Here is an 8,489-nt window from a genome sequence, read left to right as displayed (position 1 = left end):
GAGTATTTTGTAACGGTTTTTTGCCGCTTGGGGGGGGTGATCACCCCGATCACCCCCCCCATAGGACCGCGCCTGCTCCACAATTTATCATTTTATGTTTATTTTTTATATTGCCATTGAAAAAACGGCGTTTATAGCTTTTCTCGGGGTTTTATGTGATAAATTAGAAAAAGGGTAAAAAATACGCAAAAAAAAGTTTATTCACCCTCAAATGGATACTACGATTTAAGTGTGTTTCACAAAGTTTTAGTGTGTAGCCTGCAGCTTTCTTGAATGTTAACATTGTGTCTAGCTGTCATTTAGCGCTCTTGAAGTTTAGGTTTCGTGTTCAAAATTGGAAGTAATTGGTTGCAAAATGCCCAAATAAGCACTAATTCCGATCAGCATCCGAAATTTGATTGTTGAACATCACAAAACCGGCAAAAGCTACCATAATATTGCCGATATTGTCCAGCCTAATAAAGATACGGTTGCTATGATTGTTCAGGGGTACAAACAGCGTGGTTCAATTTCACCAGCTAAGCGATCGGGGCGTCCTTCATAGATTACAGGCCGAATTGACAGAGCTATCGTGAAGAAGGCAGAGCTAGACCGGGGACTATCAGCTCAGAAAACGGCGAAACAGATTGAAAGCGAATTTTCCATTCAACTGACATCACAATCCGTGCGAAATCGTCTTCATGAGATAGGTCTTAAGGGCAGAGTAGCGCTTAAGAAGCCATGGTTGTCCGCAAAAAATACTAAAAAAAGATTGAAGTGGGCCCTGGACCACATTTCATGGACCAGTGATGCCTGGAATAAGGTGATTTGGTTAGATGAGTCGAAAGTAATGCTATTTGGGTCTGATGGTATCACAATAAAATGGCGGCGAACCGGTTAAAGCTTGAAAAAGGAGTGATTTTCATTTGCAGGTAGAGTCATGGTGTAGGGATCTGTGGCTACATCCGGCGTTGGAGAACTTGAATTCATCGTTTGAATCATGACCAAGGAGGTTTATTTGGATATTTTGAAGTGGAAACTACCAGCGTCTGCACAAAAGCTAAAGTTGGGGCGCAGTTATACGTTCCAACAAGACGGAGATCCGAAACACACCTCGAAGCTGGTTTCGCAATAGTTCAAAGAAAAGCGTATCAAGGTTATGGAGTGGCCAGCACAGTCTCCCGATCTTAATCCGATCGAGCATCTCTGATCAATTTTGAAATTTAAGGATCAGAAGCAAAAACCAACAAGCATCAAGCAATTGCGGCAGGTAATCTCAACTGAATGGGACAAAATCACCCCGGAAACAACTGCTAAGCTTGTTGAATCGATGCCACGACGTTGTCAAGCAGTTATTGAAGCCAAAGGAGGTCACACGGAGTACTAACGCTATGTGAGCCAGAGGGGTGGATAAACTTTTTTGCGTTATTTTTTTTATCTTTTTTTTAACATCATATCTCAAATGCAACAGAATATGTTTTTTATTTGGAACTTGAATGAATTTTGTTTTAACATAAACAATAATAAACTGAACAACAATTAACTGTGTTTTAATTTTCCGTAGGGTTTTTAGGAATAAATCTAGTTTTTCGCTGGGGGTGGATAAACTTTTTTTTCATACTTACGTTCGATGGAAAACTACAAATTTCCGAAAAATGTATGGAAAATGGCGAACCAAAAAAACTTTAAAGCTTGGTTTCTCGAAATAAACTTTAATGCATTTATACCCCTTTGGTACCAAGGGCCAAGGAGGCCTTTCCTTTCTTATTCTTGAAGTCAAGTTTTGTTTTTTCACGTTAATTAATTCCTGTTCAACTTTTCATCAACCTCTATTCAGGTACACTTGTTTTTTGAATAATTCTTACTAAAACCATCAGTTTTTTTACAACTTCTTATGCTTCAAAACAGCAATTTTTTATAGGAATAGAGTAAAAACAGAAAACTTCTCCGTGAAATAGTGTGTTTCAAATGTTTTGAAAATTCCGACAGCACACTGTAATCTCGACGAAATTTCTTCTTCAGTGTTAAATAGTGGCCAGTTGGCTTATCTTCAGGATCAATTTTCAGAACGCAAATCTCCTTCAGGCGACTCAATGATAAGTTAAGAAAATCTGACATCATCAACTAAGCGACATTAATTTGATGCATTTTGACTTCTTAAACCTTAGGGGATTTTGTTTGACTTCAGTTCTGTAGAGTAACATAGATTCAAAAAAGATAAAATTTGCGAGAATTATGCGATTTTTTTAAACCATTTTAAAGCCAGATTTTTATCGCTGAACAATTCACAAAAGATAATTTTTATCTTTGCAACAACTTTTGTTCTACGAAAAAAAAATATCGTTGGAGTAAATTTTTCAACAGAGTTTTTTTTTCAAAAATTGCATAACCACATGGGCATTAAAACTAGTTTTTTAGTACTTGTAATTTTTACACATTTCTACATTTATCTACAGTTTTGAAACATGTAAGACTATCTCATAGCAATAAGATAAATATATTTTTTGTTGAAATTGTTCTACAATCAACTGAGATATTTCAACTGTTACAAAAATGAAACTCGTTACATATTTGCCGATTTATTGTCCTTTTTTCCCAATTCCTCCTTTAGACGTGGTTTTTATTTCGTCTTTTCTACCTAACCCAGTTTTTTTTTTCTCGAAAATCAACCTTTGTAACTTGTGCTAACTTTTAAACCAAATTTTTGACCAAACTTTTAGGCTTTTCAAAAAGCATAAAAAATAATGGCTTAATAAAAAAAATAGGTGCAAGTCCACTTTTTTCATGTTTTAAGCTACTTTAAGCTGTAGTTTTTTCAAACTGCTTATCAAACAGTTGGCATTAATGTGGATTGTTAGATTCCGTGGTTTAAAGCATAGTAAGTAATTTTAAACAATGATTGGTTAGGTTTTATGTCGATTGAAGTGAACCCCGTCTAAAGGCAGGTTTGGGATTTGGCGAGTTGATTAAATAAAATAATGTCAAAAATCCAAATTTTATTTATAACTAGCTGACCCGGTAAACTTCGTTTTACCTTCTAAAGTATAAATCGTAATAAATGTTTAATTTCATCTACACGTCCTTAACTGCATTGTGCTCGCCAATAGATTCTTATGGAAATCGTAACAAATATAGTTTAATTTGTATTGGGACCCCCTCATCAAAAGTGAGATCCTTGAAACTATTATACAAACCATCTCTGACCCAAAAAACCCTCGGATACCAAATTTCACTTCATTCCGACCGACCATTCATACGTGATGTTATCACAAAGAAAACGCCTCCATTTTTATATATAAGAAGATGTGAAGAAGAGATAACTTTGTATGGGGACCCCCCTTTCATAAAAAGTGAGATTCTTGAAACTATTATACAAACCATCTCTGACCCAAAAAACCCTCGGATACCAAATTTCACTTCATTCCGACCGACCATTCATACGTGATGTTATCACAAAGAAAACGCCTCCATTTTTTTATATAAGAAGATGTGAAGAAGAGATAACTTTGTATGGGGACCCCCCTTTCATAAAAAGTGAGATTCTTGAAACTATTATACAAACCATCTCTGACCCAAAAAACCCTCGGATACCAAATTTCACTTCATTCCGACCGACCATTCATACGTGATGTTATCACAAAGAAAACGCCTCCATCTATTATATAAAATTCTCTTGTAACGGTGTTTGAAGTACTACTCCTCCGAAATGACCCAACCGATTCAAATGAAATTATTTTTAGAATATTCTGTGGGCATGCGAATCGGTTTATATCGAATAAAAACAACAAAAAGTCGCATTAATTGTCCGTAATCATTAAAAATGTAATAAATTGAATCAAATTAAAGTCATGGCCTTCAATTTTTTCGAGATTTTCTTTACTTTGGGCGCCGGGCGGGCGGTTTGTTTTTCGTCTCTATGGTCAAGGCGTCGCAAGCAAACGTCGTAGGAGGTTGGTAACTATGGCATAGCATACTGTTTAGTGGGAATATTTGGGCGCGCATTTTTCAACCAAGCATTATTTCAATGCATGTGGTGGCCATATGAAGCCCAGATGTGTTTTTTCTTCTTGATTCCTAGATCATTTGTACAGCACATAGTAATGAATGACGCCCAGATGTGACCCAGATTAATATTTTGCCGATCAAATCAAAACCATTCAAACGATTTGTAAAAATTAAACTTCAATTCGTGTTATTTCAAGAAGGAATTGTTGTCTAAATAATATAAATTTAGTACTGATGCGTATGAAATAATGGTATGACTCTTTGCGGACATTTGAAAAAAGAAAAGTGGAAAGACTTGGTTTATAATCCAAAACTAGAGATGTACCAAATAGTGGTAATCGGCGAACGGCCGAATACCGAATATTGACCTTTTCAACTATTCGGCCAAACGAATATTCGGCCGAATATTCGGCCGAATATTCTACTGAGTTTTTGATGAAAAAAAACTGTAGCGATTATTCCAATGCGATCTACAGTGAAAGATAAGCGAATACACCTTAGATATTTGCTGAAACCATCACTTTTTAATGATTATGTAGCTTTTACAACGTTACTTTTGAATATTCTATAAATTATCCAAAGTCATTTGACAAATTTTACAAGTCTGTAGTAAATATTCGGCCGAATACTTAGCTCAACTATTCGGTGAGCCGAATATTCGGCTTAACGGTTTTTCGGCGGTATTCGGCGCCGAATATTCGGCCGGCCGAATATTCGGTACATCTCTATCCAAAACGCTAGAAATATTTTTCAAACATGTACAAATGTGCTTCACAGAAGTTGTGTCATGCGCCATAAAATTTATAGAGCAACCACAAAATCCGTTGCAAATGAACAGACACATGAATTGAACAAGAGCCTGTCCTTTAAAATGGATTATATAGGATTGATGTCATTTGAAGGCCGAATACAAAGAAGTGCAAACGTTCAACATTTACAAAAAATGTATACATGATTTCTAAATTTATAAATGGTTGGGCCCAAATAAAAAATCTGACTAAATAAACTCAACTTTTTATAAATCGTTCACCAAAAAACTGTTTACAGGTTCCCTGTTTGTTTACACAGAATTCAAGTAAGTACTTAACATAAATGTGTGTTTTTGTTTAACATATTTTGACTACGTAGATGAGACTTTAGATCCGATTTTTTGTTGACATTTTTTTTTGTGATTGATATTCCAGAAGCATAATTTTTTTGATAGCAGAAGCTGAATTTTTTTTTTATAAGTTTTTGTTATGACCTAAAAGTGTTGAAAATAATTCTAACTCCTGTCATTTCACACGGTGAAACAAGTGGCAATGCGCCTTTAAGTCATGAAACATATTCCAATTTTTCTCTAAAATAGTCAGATAGGGTATCCCGAGTGTTAAATCTGTAGCGGATATTTAAAATTTTTAAATGTCGAGGTAAATTTACATGAAAATTTCCAGAAAAAAGAATGAACTCATGAAATCATCGTAGCCTTGAAAGATTAGTTATTTTTTATGTATTTAATTTTTTTAAACCTGCGTTCCAATTAAAACTTATTGAATCTTGAAAATATCACATAATCTTAAAAAGAATCGCAAATCACCTCCAACACTGTTTAAGAAAATTTTAAATCGGACAACAATGGTTTAAATTGGCAGGTATGTATTTAAGGATAAAAAGAAGATAAAAATGCTTTAATTCGGTTGAATAACAAAAAAAATAAACATATCTTTTCTCCTTTCAAAACCAAATTAAATTTCTTTGAACATTAACCCATTAAATCAAGACTTCTTGATTTAATTTGCATTTTTTGCTAAAAAAAAAGGGTGAACTTTTTTTTGACATGATTTTGATGAAAATATGGATATAAATAACCACTGCTTCCAAATGTGAGAAAAGTGAAGCTGCTTGAAAATGGTTTGTAGAAAATCATCTCTAATGTTTTTATTTCTTCAGTTCTAAAAAATATACCATCAAAAGCTACTCGGGAGCTAAAAGTGCTGTGCTATTTAGGCAGAATATTGAGCAAACACTCCAAAAATTGTCCCGATATTCAAAATTCTTCTTCCATAAAGTTTCATATGCAATAAATTCCAATAAATGAAAAATTTTTGATTTCGATTTAAACCTTAAAGTGAACTCGAGCAAAGCGGAGTCAATCAACTAAATGGTATACAATAAATGAAACATAGATATAATCAACATATGAAATTTATGGAACAAGTTATAAAGAGTGGATCTTTTTTTTAGCATGAGGTTTGCCAAGTTTGATGGTAACGTTGAGTGCTGAAAAAATCGAATTTGCAACGGGAAGCTGATACCTGATATCATTCGGCAATATTCAAAGCATCCGAATCAAAGAAATGTAAATGAAAAGGATTCATGTAAGATGTATGTAAAATTTATTGGAAATATTTTTTGAATAATCAGTTAAAAGACCCGAAGAATTGAGTTAAAATTCCTAGATTTGATTCCGATATAATTGAGCGGGCAAATTCGAGCAAACGGAAAAGATGGATATGTTTAAAAACATGTTCAAGAAAGCAAGACGATTAACAACTCAAGATTTGATGTTTTTTAAGTCAAACAGCGAAAAAAAAAATGAAATAGACGCCAAGTTTAAAATGGTGAGACGAAGTTTACCGGGTCTGCTAGTTTTTATATATAAGAAGATGTGAAGAAGAGATAACTTTGTATGGGGACCTCCCTTTCATAAAAAGTGAGATTCTTGAAACTATTATACAAACCATCTCTGACCCAAAAAACCCTCGGATACCAAATTTCACTTCATTCCGACCGACCATTCATACGTGATGTTATCACAAAGAAAACGCCTCCATTTTTATATATAAGAAGATGTGAAGAAGAGATAACTTTGTATGGGGACCCCCCTTTCATAAAAAGTGAGATTCTTGAAACTATTATACAAACCATCTCTGACCCAAAAAACCCTCGGATACCATATTTCACTTCATTCCGACCGACCATTCATACGTGATGTTATCACAAAGAAAACGCCTCCATTTTTATATATAAGATAAGCGATCGAAATAGTTAGCATTATTCTTATCATATCGACGTCAAACGTCGTATTACGTTCATGAACATTTAACAGCAAGTTTAATACCTTGGTTTGGATGAGGGGTCCAAAATAAGTTCCTAAGGAATTAAGTAGGAACTATTTTCGACATGGGTCAATTTGCTATTAAAACAAGTTTTTTTTTGGTTCTTCGAGCTTGTAAACTAGTTCTCATGTGTTTCATCACAGCTGTTAACATGTTAGTACCTAATTATTAGATTCATCACAGCTATGCAGAAAATCTCTTGAAAGTTGACTCCAATAATGGCACGTCATCCTGAAATGGCCTTGATTCGGCCCAACTTTATTTTCAATTTTCTCTCCCTTATCATCTCGTATTAGAAGTAGCTTTAACACAGTTTCTCGTTCTAAAAATCCGATTTCTCAAGCTATCTTTTTACAGTTTAAGCTTTCAATAATGAATTGAACATGTTGCATTAAAATACATAAAGTTACTTTTGTGAACTTCATTGAGCGAATTTTCTAGCCTTTGATTTTGATAACTGGAAAAATTAAATATTAAATGGTTTCATTTTTGCGTTTCATCACTGCACTGGCACCCTTCAAATAAAATTAATACCTAATATCCTTTTTTTTCAAATGAAATCATCAACTCAGTTTTTTGTTCAAAATGGATACCTATCAATTTTACTATCGGGATGAAATATATTTTTTTTGTTCGTTGTTCGTTGCTGGTGTTTTTTTGTAGTCACGGGCTCGCAAGGCCCGCAGCTAACCCCACTATCTCGCAGGAGGACCGTCGTTTTTTTCAAATTTAAAAACTTACCCCAAAATTGTTCAATCAACCTTTCAATTGAAAATGAAGAAAAGAAATGTAAATTAATATGTTAAGGTTGCCAGATTGCCCGTTTTATCCGGGTTTGCCCAGATATTTAAATAATATAAAACTTGGGAAAAGTCTGGTCCGGCCCGGCTGCCCGGATTTCATTGCAAAAGTTCGGATTTTGCCAAAGGACTGAAGCAACTGTCAAATCACATACAAACGGACCATACCGACTTTTTGGAACCACAACGTCAGTTCCCCTTTGATTTCAATGGCATTTTGGTATCAAAACGTCAGTGCGGTACTGAAATGTCAGTTCGGAAATTTCCTTCTCTTTCAGTCCCTTGGATTTTGCCCGGGTATACTCTCATGTTCATTCTCAAACCAAATTAAAAAAAACAAACAATTTGTTTTTTTTAAACATTTTTTTTATTTATGCGTCCAAAACGAAATTTTTTGAGGATATTTAAAAAAAATAACCACGAAAGCTTTTTACGATTAAAAATCTGCTGATAATTTTTGATATAATATTTTTTCTAGTTTTTTTTTCTTGATTTTTGATGAGTAATTCCTAGGTTTTGACCATATTTGCCCGGATACTGCCCGGATTTTCGTCGACAATTTTGAAATCAAATGCCAGAATATTGCCAGGTTTTTAGATAAAATAGA

The sequence above is a fragment of the Uranotaenia lowii genome, chromosome 3, assembly GCF_029784155.1.
Source record: "Uranotaenia lowii strain MFRU-FL chromosome 3, ASM2978415v1, whole genome shotgun sequence".
NCBI lineage: Eukaryota > Metazoa > Arthropoda > Insecta > Diptera > Culicidae > Uranotaenia > Uranotaenia lowii.
The sequence above is the reverse complement of the archived record's forward strand: the minus strand, read 5'-3'. Positions refer to the sequence as shown.